At 49.5% G+C, this 19335-nt stretch overlaps 1 protein-coding gene across 2 annotated transcripts in view; it reads right to left on the reverse strand.

Moving 5' to 3' along the window:
* Window positions 1–19335, reverse strand: part of GRIK3 (glutamate ionotropic receptor kainate type subunit 3) — a 314080-nt gene that overhangs the window by 166802 nt on the left and 127943 nt on the right. The window contains exon 1 of one of the 2 annotated variants that reach the window (XM_075908606.2): window positions 4516–4638. The exons of the other annotated variant lie outside the window; for it this stretch is intronic. The gene's annotated coding sequence lies outside the window, so the exon portion shown is untranslated. Of the gene's footprint in view, window positions 1–4515; window positions 4639–19335 lie in introns of those variants that run through there. 2 annotated transcript variants of the gene reach the window in all.

Below are 19335 nucleotides of genomic sequence, written 5' to 3' on the forward strand. Positions count from 1 at the left end.
CCAAATGGACCCCTGGTTGAGAACCGCAATTCTATGTGTCTAACTAAAGGGGTCTCCAGAATTTTGTGTCCCATAGCCCCTCCTCCAGAGTGACTACTGGGAAGTCCCCATGCTGCAGCCATCTGGGAAACAGAGCAAAGACACTAGACGATTTGACTCCCCACGCCTCAGTGCTCAGAATGCAGCAAGTGTGTTTCTTCCCCGCCGCCCCAGGCAGGGTGGTATAGGACAGTGCTCAAAGTCATCTCTAGAGCCCCTGGGAAAGGGAAGATAAATGCTGCCGCATCCATTCTCAGGGCAGATTTTGAAAAATCACACCTGCCAACAGAGTGCCTTAGCAGAAAGAAAATCCCTGCAGTCCACAAGGCTGGCGTTGACAGTGCGGTGTTAACGGCAACAATGGGAAATCAGTCGTTCCCATGGGAACAGCACGAGAACACCCACATACACACCCCACCATGGGGTTTGACCCCCTTCCGAGCCCTTGGGAGCGGAGCTAAACTTCACCAAGACAGTCCTTCGCGGCTTGTGGCAAATCACACTGGGAATCGAATATATGAGGTGAAACCAACCCCAGCCTAAAGGTAGGCTTGCCAGATGCTTTCAACAAAAATCCTGAACATGGCAAACTTGGTTGAGAGAAAAAAAAAAAAAGGAAAGGGAGAGAGTATTTTCTGAAACAAAATACAGGACTATGTAGCACTTTAAAGACTAACAAGATGGTTTATTAGATGATGAGCTTTCGTGGGCCAGACCCATTTCCTCAGATCAAATAGTGGAAGAAAATAGTCACAACCATATATACCAAAGGATACAATTAAAAAAATGAACACATATGAAAAGGACAAATCACATTTCAGAACAGAAGGGGGATGCGGAGGGGGGGGAGGAAGGTGAATGCCTGTGAGTTAATATTAGAGGTGGGGAAGGGTAGATGTCTGTGAGTTAATGGTATTAGAGGTGATAACTGGGGAAGCTATCTTTGTAATGGGTAAGGTAGTTGGGGTCTTTGTTCAACCCCCTGCGGAGAGTGTCAAATTTTAGCATGAATGCCAGTTCAGAGGATTCCCTTTCAAGTGCAGATTTGAAAGTCTTCTGAAGTAGGATGCATGTGATTAGGTCATTAAGACAGTGTCCTTTCTGGTTGAAATGGCAAGAAACTGTTTTTTCTTTGTGATCCTGTCTAATGTCTGTTTTTTTGCCGGATGGGGGAGCCAAATACTGAACAGTCCAGGCAAGAACCGGACACCTGGTGACCCTACCAAAAGGGTGTCCGTGCATGGAGAGAGAAAGCCACAACAACCGCTCTCCTTAGGAATGTCCTTGGCCCCCTGTCTCGGTGCTCCAAATAGCTGGGCGGGGAGCAGCGTCCCTGCACCCCCACAGCAGAGCCATCTGGTCTCTTCCTAAAGAGACACCAAGAAATTCTACAGAAGCCTCTTGATGAAGCGAGGGGGAAAGATCAGAAGAAACTGGCAACTCCCAACCTACAACTCAGAGGAACCCTTTGTGCCGAGTAGGTATTATTAGCAGGCAGGAGAGGCACAAAGGGCTCCTTTGCCTACGGCTCCCTGCCCTCTCCCCTTCATAGCTCACAGCTCCTGCACCAGGGATAGAGCAGAAAGACCGTCTCCCGAAATAACGCCAACACAGAGTTTGCTTCCTGCGGCAGTGTCTGAGTTCTGCTCAGCAGCAATCATGGCTCCCTTGGGTGCAATGACTGGAACGGAAAATGATTTCTTACGGGCACCGGTTGGTTTTCTTGCTCAGACAGAACAGCAGAGGAAGGGAATTCCTGGCCCCTTACGCTTTTTGTGAGCCTGCATTGGCCCTGTCGCTTCAGCTCAGCAAAGCCTAACGAGATGCGGCGTGACCATGTAGCTGATGCCATTTGAGGTGAGGTAGGCATGGACTGAATGAAACAGAAACGGGGGGAATCAGCTGCTGGTTACTTGCAGGACTGAGTGATCCATGTGACTATGAACTCTTCCCAAATAGCCATAGCGTCAGAGGGCCTGGCTTTGGCAGGGCTGATCGTGAGTGAAGACTTCTCAGCACAGCTCTAGACAATATTTTCTTTCTTTTCTACAGGAAATGAGACAGAACTTGGGCTTTTTGGGGGGCAGCCCTAAATTCTTCTCCTGGGAGATGGTGCCCATCACTGCTATTTACATTTACTAAGGGACCAGGACTCCTTTCCATTGACCCCTTCATGCTTCAGAAGCCAGGGTGGAACAGCACATCTGGCCAGCTGGGAATTCCCCTGCCCAAGGGGAATCCTTGACTACGTCTATACTTATGAGAGATCCACACTGCAGCAGTTGATCTTCTAGCGTTTGATGTAGCAGGTCTAGTAAAGACCCACTAAATCGAATGCAGAGGGCACCCCTCACCGACACCGGTACTCCTCAGATGGTGAGGCATAAGGGAAGTTGACAGGAGAATTTGCTCTCATTGGCCTCCCACTGCAGAGATGGCACCAAAGTTCGAATTAAGATACCTCGACTCCAGCGACGCAATTAACATAGCAGGAGCTGCGTCTCGTCATTAGAACTTCCACCTAAGCATGGACGTGACCAAATCGCCATCCCCCCCATTGAGCACCAGTCGGCTGGAGCAAAGAGCCGGACCTGGAGTGCTTGCTTTATCTTTTCCCAACTGCTTGGCTTTGCGAAATAAGCAGTGCTGACACATGCCCTGCTGCTTGGCCATTTCGCAAGGCAGAGAGCGCCTGGGAAATCTACCGAAGGCACAGACACCATGGCTTGTTGTACACCTGCCCATCATAGGTCGCCGGGCCCTAGACTCGTGAAGCCATATGCTGGGAGGCAGAGGAGGGCTCATGGGAAAACTTTGGGCCCAATAAAATTATTCCTGTTCTCCAGCACCTAGCGTATCATAGCCCCAGAACCATTAGCCTGACCATGCAGCACATGCTCTATAATGACACCCACCCTCAAGCAGGGGTCTCGAACTCCTGACCCACAGGCCAGTCCCAGCCAGAGAGATTGCACAATCCAGCCCAGGACTCTCTGTAGGCTGGGGAAGAGCCTGACTGTTACCGGCCCCTAAGTCCCTCCCTTTCCCATCATCGCCTCTCCCTCCTCCCCCCATGGCATCCTGTCCCCTGAGCACGTGACTTTGGGGTTCATTGGGGGAGCCTGGCACCATGCATCGCCAGCAGCCCCCCCCCCCCATCCTCTCCACGGCAACAGGAGCTGTGGGGGAAGTGGAGCACATGGGGTGGGAGACTCCACTTCTGTGTGTGTGGTGGGGGGGGGGGGGAAGACAACTGCTGACACCGCACAGCACCAGCCCCCCCCCCCAGTGATCCCTAAAGCTGCACGCTCGAGGGATGGGGTGTCATGGGGGGCAGGGAGGCAATGGCAGGAAGGGAGGGAGGCTTGAGTGCTGGTAATGGATATTCCCTCCCCAGCCTGACAGGGAGTCCCGGGCTGGACTGTGCAATTGATCTATCCGGGACTGGTCCGTGGGCCAGGAGTTTCAGAGTTCCACCCTAACAGAGCAGCATATGGGTCTATCCATCAGTATAGAACCCGTACGTCAAAGCAGGAGCCCTAGAAGGCCAGCTTTAGGATGCATTGTGTGTACCCTAGCCCAGGAGGAGTTAACAGACTCCTTGGGGAAGTTAAAAGGCACCAGCGCTGCTCGCTTAAAAAAAAAAAAGTCTTATTGTTAATTCTAGGCACAAGCCTGGCTGGAAGTAATCTCAAGTCCAGACTGCTCAGGATGGAACCACCTTAAACCACCCTGTCTGGGGCTAGCAAAAGCCCTAGATGCTAAGCTGGGTGATATGGAGCCAGCTTTGGTGTGCAGATAGGTACAGCACAGGCAAACAGACATGATCTGTGTTTCCTCACAGCTTTGTGAAACTGATGTTACTCCAGTGGGGCCAAGGGGCAAGCTGGCTTGGTGGTTAAAGCAGCTGACAGGGACTCAGGAGGCCAGGTTCAGAGTCTAGCTCTGCCACTGACTCACTTAAAACCTTGGGCAAATCACCTCATCTGTTCCCCATCTAAGGCTAAAACTTCAGCGTGAGGGTTCTGAGGGAAAAATAAACCCACTGTCATGAAGCACTCAGATACGACAGTGATGAAGGTTTGTCATGGGATGAGCCCACCTGTTCCCCTCAGGTGGGGGTGTTGGGCCACTGAGGCCCCTCAATTGGAGCTCAATTCTGCATGCATCCCAAAGTTCAAATGGTACATCTCCCTGCACAAAGGGCAGCAGGGCCTAGCAGTTAGAGTCAATAGTACAGCTCTCTACACAGAGGGCTGTGTGGCCTAACAGGCAGAGTCAATCTTACTGGCACAGTTCAAGCCCCTTGTCAGATTGGTGCAGAGGGGGTTAGGGGACCCAGGCCCACTTTCTCCACTAGGTCCCAGCCCAGAGCCCTGTCAGTAGTGGAGCGGACCACCAATAGCTCAGCAGGGAATCCAGACAAAACACACCAAGCACCCAGGGTTCAACTCCCCACCCTGGGCTACTTCCTACCAGTTTCTCCCTCGTAGTCTGCTCTGTCCCTTTTCTACAGCCTGGGGGCTTCTGGTACAGTTCCCTGCTGATAGCTTCTGAGTGCAGCTGCACTTCTCCTTTGGGAGCTCTTACAGCACTTCCTTCCCCTGCAGCAATCAGCCCAAACTGAGCTGCTCCACCAGCCTTTATAGCTGGCCTCCAGCTGGAGCATGCCCAGCAGGGCTGGGGGGCGGGGACTTCTCAGCCAGGTAGCCAGGCTTAACCCCTGCCATCCCAGTCACAAAGCTACATAAGTGTCCAGATACAGCCAACATTAGTGCAAATCCAAACCAGGCCTATTAGTCTGTAGCGATGCACTGCTTTCCTCGCTGTCTCAGGCCCTCGGCTAGCCTTCGTCACCTCTGCACACCCCGCAGTCTTTAGCACCGCACTCCCTGTGGGGACATACAAGGCTGTTCTCCCCAGTGTCCCAATGGGGAACTGAGGCTCAGAGACACGAAGTGGCCCCATGAGGACGGTAGCATGGAACCAGTGCATGCCCCAAGCCAGCATCCTACCTGATGGACCATTCTTCCTCTCCACCCCAGGAGGATGTTTGTGGCATTTTATTGCCAAGAGAACGCCACGGGAACCACGTGGACCGCATAACAGTGGGGAAAACACCAACTTGTGTTTGGGCTCCAATGCCACGTAGGATTAGGAGTGCCAGGCCAAAAACCAAATCCTCGGTGTGAAGCAGAGGTCTCTCAAAGACAGAGAAGTGCTGAGAGGTAAGCGCTCGTTGCTGCAAACTCTCTCCTCAGAGTGGTGTGTATCTCCAAGTATCGGCGGTTGCTTTTTAAAAGCCTTTCTGTGTGAGAGGAAAGTTCAGCTCCACATATAAGATCAGGGCGGCCAAAGAGGTGTTGGCAGCTGAAGAGGGCCAGGCAGAGTTGCTGTGAGTCCTGCCACACTTGGGGAAAAACCTCATTGAGTTGGTGATCACAAGCTGCAAAATCCAAGGCATTCCCAACCACTGGCTCCGTGCTCAGATTCGTGGAGGTAGAGCCATGAGGAGCCAGGACAGCGGATCCCTGCTAACAGAAACTGCCAAAACTTTCAAATGTGGGGGGCTAAAAGGAGGTTTAACTCCCACTTTGGGCACTGGAATAAGGCTATGTTTAAACTGCACCCCTCTTTCGAAAGAGAGATGTAAATGAGCCCAATCGAAAGAGCAAATGAAGCGCGGATTTAAATATCCTGCGCTTCATTTGCACATTCACATCCGATCGCTGTTTCAGAAAAGGGTATTTCGAAAGTGAAAACGCAGTCTAGACATGGTTCTGTCGGGAAAAAAAACCATTTTTGAAAGAACCCATACTCATTTTTTCAGGAGTACGGGATCTTTCGAACAAGTTTTTTTTTTAAAGAACCGTGTCTAGACTGCGTTTTCACTTTCAAAATACCCTTTTTCAAAACAGTGATGGGATGCGAATATGCAAATGAAGCATGGGATATTTAAATCCGCGCTTCATTTGCACGTTTGATCAGGCTCATTTACATCCCTCTTTCGAAAGAAGGATGTAGTCTAGACAAGCCCTCAATGGGCTGATTTCCAGAGGCCCTGGCCCACGCCTGCACTTAAGGTGCCTAAGTTTTGGAAAAACAACAAGAAGTCCCATGGCACCTTATACACTAACAGATTTATTGGCACATAACTTTCGTGGGCAAAGACCCACTTCATCAGATGCATGTCAGAGACGACAAAGTGGGTCTTTGCCATGAAATCTTATGCGCCAATAAATCTGTTAGTCTATAAGGTGCCACAGGATGCTCATTGTTTATGCAGATTCCGACTAACACGGCTACCCCTCTGATATTTGAGTTTAGGAACCTAATTAAAAAGGAATCAGCCTAAGTGATGTTGCTGGATTGCCTGGCTAAAACCAAAAGCATAGATAGAATCATAGAACCATAGAGCTGGAAGAGACCTCAGTCCAGCCCCCTGCCCTAGGCAGGGCCATTGCCAGCTAAATCAACCCAGCCAGGGGTTTGTCAAGCCGAGACTTAAAAATCTCTAGGGATGGAGACTCCACTACTTCCCTAGGTAACCCATTCCAGTGCTTCATCACCCTCCTAGTGAAATAGTTTTTCCTAATATCCAACCTGGATCTCTCCCATCACAACTTGAGACCATTGCTCCTTGTTCTGCCATCTGTCACTGCTGAGAACAGCCTTTGTGCAGCCTCTTTGGAACCTCCCTTCAGGAAGTTGAAGGCTGCTATCAAATCCCCCCTCACTCTTCTCTTCTGCAGACTAAACAGACCCAACCCCCTCAGTCTCTCCTTGTAGGTCATATGCTCCAGCCCCCTAATCATTTTGGTTGCCCTCTGCCGGACCCTCTCCAATGCATCCACATCCTTTTTGTAGTGGGGTTGTAAGTTGCTCTTTTGCGAGGGCTAGAGAAACTCTGAGAGGGAAGTTTCTGCTACATATAGGCATGAGGTCCATGTGCCACTAAGGTCTTCCTTCAGCCCAATTTTGAGGATCTCCCTGGCACTCGGTTGGCACATGGGCCTCTCCTGCTGGTTGCTCAGAAAGACAAGTCCTTTGCAGTGGTTTCATTCATCCCGTACAACCCGTTCCCAGGAGACAGTATCTTCCTCTTTGCTCATTTTGGCATTAAACATGCAAAATCTTATTCCATTTGCACTGTATTAGATACTTCATGTCACGGGGGGGGGGGGGGGGGGGGGACATTATTCTCCCATGTATAAGCTGTTTAACAGATGAGCAGTCAAGGGGCAGAGAAATACATTATTAATGTTTCTGGTTAAATTAACTGATTAAAAACACCCCGGGTAAAATGTCCATATCAGCGCTTTACACATACTCAATGGGAAACTAATGAAATAGGGTGGTTTGTGTTTTAATGAAAAACAGATAGAGACGGGAGCGTCTGAAAAGGTGGGCCGCCTTTAATGGAAATTGTGTGTTGTGGATAGAAGAACCCATCAGATAAGAAGGTGGGGGGTGGATAATGGAGTGGAGGATTCAAAGAAACATCGGTTTTCATGACGGTCTTTGGTTTCCTGCCTACATTTCTGGAGGTGGGTTTGAAGTGATGTTGCCTTTGGACAAAACAACAGCCTAGCTCTGCTGGCCTTTGCCTGGAAAAAGGCAGGGGATTTGCTTTCAGGCTGGTAGTTGTTTGGGGTGGCAGGCTTGATGGAACAGCCCTAGGGCACCCAGAGTACATCTCCTAAGGTGGTAAGATGCCCTGGCGATGTGTGTGGAATGAGTGTCTGGAACTAGGGATGCAAGTGATGAGTCGACTATTTGATAAGCAAAAGCTAGTTCCTCGACTAGTCACTTCCCCTGACTTGCTGTGTCTAGTAGAAGCAGCAAGACGGGGGAGCAGGAGCCAGAGCTGGGGCTGGGGGGAGCGGACTTAAAAGCCGGTTCCCCCCAGCACTGTCTCTGCAGGGGGCAGGGCAGTAGCGGGGACTGGGCGCGAGCCAGGAATCAGCTGATTCTCAACTTGCACCCAGATCTAGATGCTGCAACTCTACTTTTTAAATGTAGGCTCCTAATACATTTAAAAATCAAAAGCACAGGAGGGAGGAGGGAGGAGGGTCACAGTACAAGCCAGGATAGCTGATTCCCGGCTCACGCCGGGTCCCCCCCACCAGCTTTAGCCCTTTGAATGTATTAAGAGCCCACCGGCTCTTTATACATTTAAAAATCAGAAGCTCAGCAGGGGGGAACCAGCACGAGCTGGCAGTCACGCTGGGTCTTCCCCTCTCCCCCCGCTGCACTTCAGCCTTTTAAAGGTATTAAGAGCCCATTGGCTCTTAATACATTTAAAAGGCAGAGCCACAGTGGAGTTAGCTGCTGGGACCAGGAGCTAGACCCGTTGCGTCTCCCCTGCTTATTGACTTATCCATCAACTAGTCGATTAGTTGATTAAACTACCTTTAACATACCTAACTGGAACGTCTCGTCACTATGGGTCAGACTGTAATGCTGAATGGCCTGGCATGCCTTCATAAGAACAGTGCAGGGAAAGGCATGAGCTATGGCTTGTCTTGCCAGGATTGCGATTGTCTCTGGTCTCTACCCATGTTTGCCAAGCTGAGCGCTCAAGGGCTGACACATGGGCTCAGGACTCAGGTCACGTTTTCTCTCTGTGGAAGATTGCGGCTCCTGCGATCCATCTTCCAGAGTTTGATTTAGTGAGTCTAGTAAAGACTCACTAAATCAAACCCAGAGGATGCCCTCACCATCGTCCGGTACTCCTACTCTTGCCAGGAATAAGGGAAGCTGAAGGGAGCATTTATTCCTATTGGCCTCTGCTATGGGGACACCACCAAGCTTGACTTAAGGTAAGCCAACTCCAGCTAAGTATTCTATGTTGCTGGAGTTGCGTACCTTAAGCCAAGCTGCTGGGTCGAGTGTAGACCTGGCCTCTGTGTGACTCCTTGTGTGAAGAGAAGTAATTAGTAAGCTTCTTCCTAGTGTTAGCTTGTTACCTACCCCCAAGAGCAGCTTGGTCAGGACACGGTGGCTGTGTCTACACTGGGCCACTTATTCCAGAAAATCGGCCGCTTTTCCGGAATAAGCTGCGAGCTGTCTACACTGGCCCTTGAATTTCCGGAAAAGCAACGATGCTCTACTTACAAAATCAGCCGCTATTCCGGAAAAACTATTCTGCTCCTGCTCGGTCATAAGTCCTTATTCCGGAACACTGTTCCGGAAAAGGGCCAGTGTAGACAGCCCAGTAGTCTTTTCTGGAAAAAAGCCCCAATCGCGAAAATGGCGATCGGGGCTCTTTTCCGGAAAAGCGCGTCTACATTGGCCACAGACACTTTTCCAGAAAAAGGGCTTTTCCAGAAAAGCAGCCTGCCAATGTAGACGCTCCTTTTCCAGAAAAACTGAAAACGGAATAGTATTCCGTTTTAAGCAGTTACGGAAATTCATGCCAATGTAGACGTAGCCATAGTGTAAGAGACCTTGGGAGGTCATTGAGTCCAACCCCCTGCTCAAAGCAGGACCAACCCCAACTAAATCATCTGAGCCAAGGCTTTGTCAAGCCGGGACTTAAAAACCTCTAGGGATGGAAATTCCACCCCCTCCCTAGGGAACCCATTCCAGTGCGTCTCCACCCTCCTAGGGAAATAGGTTTCCATAATATCCAACCTCGACCTCCCCCACTGCAACTTGAGACCATTGCTCCTCGTTCATCTGTCCCCACTGAGAACAGATGGGTAGAAATTGGATAAATACTGCATTGTATTAATATCAGGGGAACTGAGTTAAATGGGGCCTGCGTGTTGTGTAGTCTTGCCTTAATCTTTGTATTCATGCCGTCAATGTGAAAGAAGCTATTTGCATATATTTGCATATATATTTGCATGTATATGTAACCACACTTAAATTGTAGCCCTTAGTATGTGCTGTGAGTATCACTGTGGCCCCCGGAGCTTCCAAAGTTGAGTAGCCCTGGTGTAAACTGATCATTTAAGACTATTGACCCAGTCCTTAACTAGCCCGGCTCCAAAGACACTAATGAGGGCGTACCAATTTACACCAGCCGGGAACCTCTATCTACAGGAGTACTTTCTGGGAGTTAACTTTCAGCCATTTGCACCTCATGCTTGCGCAATCTAACTGGCAATGTTTATTGTGATATTTCTTTGAACGATCCATTTGGATCTATATAAATATATTTTACATCCAAGAAAGAGCATCTACTACAAACAGCATGTGCATAACCCTGATCAAGGGAGTGGATCAAAGCACTAATCTGAGATCAAAGGCCTTCAACACTGTTACAGCGGAAACAAATTAAGTTAGCAACAGATTTCTTCATGATATTTACATTTCCAATTTGCATAAAACATGATTAAAATGAAACAGCTTTCCCCCTCCCCCCTCCCCTGCATGCTCTATTAATTACAGAAACAACCACCATCTCCCGGGACTAGGGTACCATCAAGATAAGGGCAGTGAAAATGCCAAGAAACTTTTTATTTTCCAAATAAGCAGACTTTAGAACAGCTGAGATTTCCAGAACTGTTCAGGGAGTTTGGGACGCATCTATTCCTGTTTGTTCAGCTGGAGACACCTGAAAGGGGTCTGGTTTTCAGATGGAATGGTGCACTCCCCCTCTCGCCCACCTGCCTCAGGAGAGACTCTGAGGCACAGAGGTTCTCAAAATTACTTTGAAAAACCCTGGCCTACTTCTTTAAAACAAAAGATCTTTAAAGCTTTGAGTAACTCCAATGTAAGATCAATAAAAGAGACTAACGAGAAGCGCTCTTGGGCTTTCTCTGGTTGGTTTAATTACAAACCCGTTTCTTCTCATACTTAGGGTTGCCAGATACTTCCACAAAAAATGACGGGGAAAAAATTGGTTGAGCAAAAAAAAATTGCACTCAAAAAAATAAAAAAAAGGGGAGTCACGGCCCCTTTAAATCCCTCACGCTCCCCTCGCCCCCACCAGACATGTTTCTTTTACTGGACAGAAGCCACAAATACCTGACTGTCCCAGCAAATACCAGACACCTGGCAACCCTAGTCATACTGGCTTCCAAGGGAGTGGTATTGGAAACAGTATTTGTCCAGCTCCACGTTGGCTTGAGCTGTGGGAGTAGGAGTAGGCTTTCATTGTATTCCCCCAGCCTACAGGTCCTGAGTCCAGAATAATGGTGCTTGTGGGGCCCACACATACTAGAAGGAGCCCAACTTCATTTTCAGACATGAGGCTGAGCTGGCAGCACAAGTAGCGAGAAGCTCCCCTTCCCCCCTCACAATCTTATTTTTGACTTGTGTAAACTCAGCAAATTTATCCTGGGAATTCACTGCTGGGAGAATAAATCAAGCACGCCGATGTGTCATTTTTACAGCCGTTCTTTGGACCCAAAGCCCGCTTTCAGCTGTAATGCACGGCACAAAAGGAAGTGTCTCAAAGTTTGACGTTCTTCGGGATCTACAATACCGGTTGGAGGCAATGCAGCCAGACATAGATGTTTTTCAGTGTGCTCTATTGATCTGTGCTGCAGTCTTGTGTTATATGGATTGTCCATCCCATGCACAGTCCACCCAAGATGTGGAGCAGAGAAACCATGCAACAACTGAAATAAATCCAGGCTCCTGTGTGTGACTGACAGGGCTTGTAACAAAGATGGCAGCATAGTGAAAGTACTCTGTATCTGTCTTTCTTCTGGCTTACGGAGCTCAGCGTTAGCTCTATACTTCCCCCTCGGCCCGCTCTGCTTCCTCTTTATATTGTGTTCACCTGCTGCTATCCAATTAACATGGCCATTCAATTGCACACCTGCAGTGGTATTAAGCACACAGCATTGCATACTAGCCACTACCTCCCTATGTGACAGGTCAGATTCTGCTCTCATTTCTGTCGATGTAAATCAGGCGTGACTTTGTGTAAGTCAATGAAGTTACACTAGTAGAAATCGATCAGAAGAAGAGGTGGCTGAAATGACAAACATCTTTTGCAGAGATTTACGGTGATCAAATGGGTCGGGTGCTGGCCTAGGCTGTGGGACCCTAAATACCTGGCTCTGACACAGATCTCCTGTATCTGTATGACCCTGGGCAAGTCCCTTAGTTTCTCTCTGTGCCTCAGCTCCCCCTCTGTAGGGCACTGCCAAATTCACTGCCGGGAAGAATGCACAGACCATGACATCTAGTCTCTCCCCACCCATGAAGTCTGGTCTTTTGTTTGCCTTATACTATACAGATTTCATAGGGGAGACCAGCATTTCTCAAATTGGGGGTCCTGGTCCAAAAGAGAGTTGCAGGGGGGATGTCACAAGGTTATTTTGGGAACCAGTCTTAGTATTGACACCCTTAGTTCTGCTCTGCCTTCAGCACTGGGTGGCCAGAGAGCAGCAGGTGTTGGCCGGGTGCCCACCTCTGAAGGCAGCGCCCCACCAGCAGCAGCGCAGAAGTAAGGATGGCAATACCATAGCATGCCCCTCTGACTTCTATACTGACACTTACATAGCTGGGTGACTGGACTTGTGGCTGCTGAGGGCCCATCTCTGCAGACGGTGGTGCAGAAGTAAAGGTGGAAACACTGTGCCATGCCACCCTTACTTCCGCACTGCTGCTGGGGATGGCTCTTCCTTCAGAGCAGGGCTCCCAGACAGCAGCCACCACTCTCCAGCTGCCCAGCTCTGAAAGCAACACCACCACCGCCAGTGGTGGCACCATACACACACACACACACACACACGCCCCTTCTTTTTGTATCGGGTCCCCTACAATTACAGCACTGTGAAATTTCAGATTTAAACAGGCAAAATCATTCAATTTACAATTGAAAAAATCCCGTGACCATCCAATGGACCAAAATGGACTGTGAATTTGGGTCATGGGATTTACTTTAAAAAAGTGTAAATAGGGAATGGTCCCAAATCGTGTAGCCCTGAAAATGAGAAGACATTATGAAAAACACGCTTGTTTTATTCTCCGGCGCTGATCCTTCAGATACTGCTTCTGCCTTACCATCTTCACTGCAGTTATACCCAGGACCTAGCATGCACCAAAAAGAGCTGGGAAACTTTTTCAAATGATCTTTTCCATTTAAAATTGACTTGTTTAGGAAAATATTTTCCATAATGTAAATCAAAATATGTCCTGAAAACAGAAAATGTTCTCAGAACAGTTAGTGGGCATTTTTGTTTCCCAGGCAAGAATTTTGTTTGACAGGAGCCAGATACTCTGCAAACGTTTTCTAGAAACTTTTAAGAAAGTGCTCAGTATCAATCTTGAAAAGAAATGGGTCACTTCTGAATCCTTTAGAGATTCCAAAATGTTTGGTGAAAGCAGTTTTTCATTTCTCCATTAGCTCTAGCACTGTGTGTATGGAATCAGGAGGTGAAGGAGGGGGGGAAGCATTCCCAGGGACTGATGGATGTACAGGAATGGTACAAAGCATTTCATTTGCTTAGATCCAGCCTGGAATGGAGATGCCCAAAGGTCTGTAACCCTCAGGTCATTATTTTTGGAAGCCTGTGATGCCATGATGACATCATCCCAGTCCGGTCCCATAGTGTGCAACATCCCCAACAAATGTCACTAACCAACACCCTTGTTCAAGAGGAGGCAAAATAAAGCCCACGGGCTGAATCTAGCCTGCCAAACCACCAGCTCCACCCTGGCAGTCCCCAAAGCCCAATGGGGTCCTTGGGTAGGCCTTCTCTGTGCACCACTCAAAGCAGCCAGCTGCTGGGGCCGTGTGCATCTCTGCATGCCACATGCCCCTGGGGAGGCAGCTTTGTGCACTTCCTCTGTCCCCAGGACAATCTCATGGCTCCCGTTGGCAGGCAGCATGTGGAGGACCTCCCCTACAAGGAGTGTGCAGGGTGCAGAGACATACATGGACCCTGCAGCCAGATGCTTTGAGAGGCGTGAAGGGGTGCGTCAGACAGGGAGCCTGCCCCAGGGTCCTGCTGGGCTGCTGGCTGGGAGCCACCTAAGGTAAGTGCCTCCTGGCCAGAGCATTCCCCTGTCATCCCATCCCCTCTTGCACCCAGCTCCCTGCCCTAGGTCATAACCCAAACCCTCTGTGTTTCCGCTCCTGCACCCATACCCCCTCCCAGACCCTGTACCCCAATTCCCTGAGCCAGGTCACTACCAGCTCCTTCCTTAGGTCACATCCCAAACCCCTGCACCCCCTCCTAAACCGCCATCCCAGGTCATAACCCCTTTTCTGACCCTGCACTCTCTCCTGCACCCCCATCCCATCCAAGGTCATAACTCGCTCTCCAACCCTGCACCCCTCCTCCAGACCAGAATCCTCTCCTGAATCCATACTCGACCCAGGCCCTGCTCTCCAATCCCCAGGACACAATCCCCTCCTTCACCCAAACTCCCTTCCTGACTCTCCACCCCCTTCTTCACCCCAATCTCAAAACCGGAGCTCCCTTCTGCACCCAACCTCCATCCCAGACCCCGCCCCTCCTCCATTCATATAACAGAAAACTGCTGCCCTAGACCACTTACCATATTCTTTGAGGTGGCCTCCTCCCATCAAAAATTATCACCCACCCCCACTCTTGTTGGTAACACATGCACAGATGTCAAGGTGTGATTGGGCACTGGGAATGAACAGCTCTCTCCCCTTTAGAAATGGTACCTCCCTCACCCCAAGTCCTCCCCCCCTCCCGGTTTGGACGGAGCCATTTTAGCAAAGGGATGATGCATTGGAGAGCCTTCTACTGCCACTGCCTCTTCTCTCCCTGCTCTCCTGGGCTATTTTTACACTGGCCGGTTGTTGCACCAGAAATACGCAAATGAGGCTAAGTGCGGAATATCTCCGAGCCTCATTTGCATACCTACTGAGCCGCCATTTTGCAGAAGAGGCTCTTGCGCCAGAAGGAGCATTTACACTGCCCTTTCTTGCGCAAGAAAAACCCTCCTGCGCATTGCTGCTACGCTGATTATTTTCAGGAAGAACGGCATTGCGCAAGCGGGTTTGTCTTGTGCAAGAAGGGGCAGTGTAGATGCTCCTTCTGGCACAAGAGCCTCTTCCGCAAAATGGCAGCTCATTAGGTATGCAAATGAGGCTCGGCGATATTCCACACTTCGCCTCATTTGCATATTTCTGGCACAACAACCCGCCAGTGTAGACATAGCCCAGGAGTGGAACTCAGCCCATGCCAGGAGCCAGCGCAGGGGCTGTCACTTAGCCCCATGGAAAGAGAATCTTTCTTGTTGGGGAGGCTCTCCCTTAGGGGAGGGGTAGCTCAGTGGTTTGAGCATTGGACTGCTTTAACCGTGAGTTCAATCCTGGAGGGGGCCATTTTAGGATCTGGGGCAAATCTGTCAGGGATGATACTTAGGCCTGCTGTGAGGGCAGGGGACTGGACTTGATGACCTCTCAAGGTCCCTTCCTGCCCTGTGAGATAGGTATATTTCCATTCACTTCCATGGGCTGGGTCCCAGCCCTTTTATGACTCAGGCCTCATAGACGCGGGGGACTGTGCGTAGGGCAGGGCTGGCTCCACATGGCTTTGAAAGGCTCCGGCAGCTGGAAAGCAGCCAGGACAAGGTGTCAAAGCCTTTCAGTGCGGTGAAGAACAACTCGGGCAGCAGGCAGGCCCGCTGACAAGGGGAGGCAAAGGGGGCAGTTACCCTGGAGCCTGGCAATTCAAAGTGGGCCAGAAGGCTCACAGCTCCACTGCAGCTGCAGCTGCTGGAGTCCCAGTTCCCTTTGAATTGCCGCCGGAGCACCACTCAGGCCAGTTCTGAGGGTTGAGATGGAGGGGAGGGGGCGCAATGCAATCCAGGTGGCGCTGAAGGCTGGCTGGCCCCACCCCTGCCCTTTCTGCCTGAGGCCTCACCTCTTCTGGGGGGTGTAGAGCCACACCCCCCACACCTTGCCCCAGGGCTCACCATGGCTGTTGGCCGTGCTGGCAGCAGGACACGATTGTACTCCAAATAGCAGTGTCCACATGGGTGGGGGGGCAGTACTTGGGTGGGTAGAGAGCCATGCGGCTGTATTCCATACGGTTCGGACCCGTCTTTACTCCTCTCGCTGAAGCAGCGTCTCGCTATCTAAAGCAGCGGTTTGCAAACTTTTTTTTTTCTCATGACCCAGTTGAAGAAAATTGTTAAAGCCCACAAGCCAACCTTTGAGAGCGTTGGGCTGTAGGAGGGGGCTCCAAGTTTGGGGGTGGGGCTCAGAGATCAGGCAGGAGGAGCTTACCTTGAGTGACTCCCGGTCAGCAGTGCAGTGGGAGGGGAGCTAAGGCAGCTTCCTGCCTCTCCTGGCACCGCAGACCAGGCTGCGCCCCAGAAACAGCCAGCAGCAGGTTCTCAGACAATGAGAGTGCAGAGCTAGTGCTGGAGGCAGGGACAGTGCATGGGGCCCTCTCTTCTGCCTAGTAGCTAGGCATGCAGCACAGTCTGTAGTGCCAGGACAGGCAGGGAGCTGCCCTAGCATCCCCATTGGTCACCTGATCCCCCCGCAGCAACCAGACCCAGTGCCCAACATTCCACCACCTGCTACTGGGTCACGACTCTTAGTTAGAAAACCACAGGTCTAAACTGTTATTTTTTACCTAAGGTGGGGGGACAGGCAGAGTATGTACTCTACAGTGATAGAAATGTAGCCGTGTATAGTCCTGTATATTGTTTATGTACTCTACAGTCTGCCAGAAGTGTAGACGTAGCATAAGTGCCCTTGTGCTAGCCCTCGGCACGTCAGTGAATCTTTCGTACGTGATCGATAAGTGATCATCTCCCATACCATTCACAAGCAGTAAAATTCCAAAGAGAATTACTTGCCAGGCATGACCCCGAATGGCCGTAATATGAAAAGATTCCATATAGGAAAATTCAAATGCAGTGCAAATAAGGATTCTACCTACATTCAGTTAGAATCATTGTATGTGAATTAAGCACCTCTTAATTATGCATTGCTAAACCTCCGTTAATTAAAGTTAATATTCACCTGGTATTTAGCATGCAATATTAGTATTATGAAGCCTAAATTAAATCTCACACTCAGAACCAAATACTGGCAGGCAACTGATTTGTTTTTTAATTCTTCTATTGCTGCCTGCAGAAGTCAGGGCTTTAAGTGAGACGATGCATCAAATAGCAAATGCAATTCAACAAATATTATGACATGCTGTTCATCATCTGCCCCAAATATTTAACAGTTCAGCTTTATGTGATTTTTATGCCACATGCTTTGAATTTGCTCTTAATAGATGCCGAATTTTCCAGCTGACTCTGTTTCACCATTTATCAAATGAATACAATGAATTTCCCTCAAGAGCTAATGACCCCAAATCTCAGCCAGGTTGGGCCTTTTTTATAAGTGTTCTTGTCATATGAAGGTTTCTTTAAAAAGGAAAGAAAGAAGGAGAGACGAAAGAGCCCCATGGAAAATTTGTTTCTGTTTAATGCTCTGCTTTCTCCACAATGCCCTTTATGTAGGAAAAGATCAAAGATCTGTAATGGATTTCGACAGGTTTCAAAGCTGCTTGTGCTAAGGGGCAAGTGAAAGACATAATTGGGAGATTTAGGCCAGGTCTACACTAGGGGGCAGTGTCGAATTAAGGTATGCAACTCCAGCTAAGTGTGGCATGGACATACCTTAGGTTTAGATGGATTTACCACAGCGTTTCTACTGCAGTGGGTCGACTGGAGAAACTCTCACATTAATTCACCTTACGCTTCTCGATCCGGTGGAGTACCAGTGTTGACGGGAGTGTGATCAGCAGCTGATTTAGTGTGGGTCTTTGCTAGACCCACTAAATCAATTCCTGGGGGATTGATCTACGCAGCACTGATCTCCTGGTAAGTGTAGACAAGGCCTCAGAGACCTAATTTAGCTCCTTATCTTCCATTCTCATGTAGTTAAAAGAGGAGGAGTGCCATTCTAGAACCCAGGCTGCAGAAAAGGGGGGGAAACATGCCAGCTGCCAGAGACACACAAATATTTATGGGGCAGAGCAATTGATAGGAGAGTTTCTCTAATCATAAGGATATTTCTTTTTCTTTAGCTTTCGTCTTCCACCCTGCCTATATTTAGAATGTACCAGTTTTGGCTAGATGCATCCCTAGAGATTTTATCACATGATGACCTGTAATTAAAGATTCCGCTTTAATTCCTGGAGACTCTAGGATAGTCCTGGAAGGAGCCCTGCATCGCCCGCTTGGACTGCTCCGCATAGTTATACCATGGGGCTTCCTCACCCCTCCCTTTCCCCCATGAAAAGTGACAATTTAAAAAAAGGGGGAAATGGCAATTTGGAGTAAGAAGGAAAATATTTTAATTTAGCCAAATTTAGTTTTTCCATCATCTCCTTTTCCAAGCCTGTGGAGGTAGGACTATGTGAAACTCAGAGAAAGGCGCAGGCAGGCAAGGACTGGAAAATGCCCGTGTTCAACACACTGCAAAATAAAACCAAAAGAAGGGTTGACTCACATGAGCAAGTTCACCCATCAAAAACGTTCTGGTCTCCTGTAAAAATTTGACACTCGAGAAAGCAACTCACCGGGATCTGTAGACTGTGCAATTGGCACAATGCACAAGTCTCCAGAGTCTTGCTGGCGGTGGCAATAAAACACCGACGAACAATTTCCCAAGTTCAAGAATCATTCTTGCCGGTGCTTTGCAGCCCTGCTAGTCCTCTCTGCCTTCCTGCTGGCCCCATTTCAAGCCTCTTGCACAGCTCAAATAAGGAGCCTTCCAAGCTGGGAGGGAAGACATGAGGCAATGAAAGCTGCATGGAACGGGGCATCAGCGATGGACAGTTGGTCATAGAGATGTAAGGGGATAAGCATGGTACAGGGATAACCAGTTAACCAGTGTCCAGCCTGGCCAGGCCCACTGTGCCGCAGGCAGGGGGCTCTCCAACTCACCCAACTCTCTGCCCACATCCCCATGAGCACCCTACTCAGCCAGGCCCACTGTGTCACACCATCGGTGGGAGCTGCTCCAGCGGTGCAATGCAGCAGGCCGGTTAAACATATAGTTGAACCAGTTACTATTTGCAATGGGATTTTATGTCCCCAGTGAATGGTTTGTTCCCCCTTGCAGGCTTGATTTTGGTTGCCAAGAGCCCAGACTTTAGGACCACAACATCGGCATGAGACCTTACGGTGCACTCAGTCACACCTGAGCAACCCTCTACATAGACTTGCACCAGTGTCAGCCAAGGCAGATTTTGGTCCCAGCGGCTTGGGGGACCGACCAACCCAGTGAGGTTGGCTTGGGCTCTCTCCCTCTGTTGGATCAATAGAGACTTTAGCTGGCTAACAAGGCAAGGGAGACTGACTGTTCATTAAGGGTGAAATTCAGGCCAGCAGAGGCCA

This window comes from Pelodiscus sinensis, chromosome 26 (genome assembly GCF_052426305.1).
Source record: "Pelodiscus sinensis isolate ZL-2025 chromosome 26, ASM5242630v1, whole genome shotgun sequence".
NCBI lineage: Eukaryota > Metazoa > Chordata > Testudines > Trionychidae > Pelodiscus > Pelodiscus sinensis.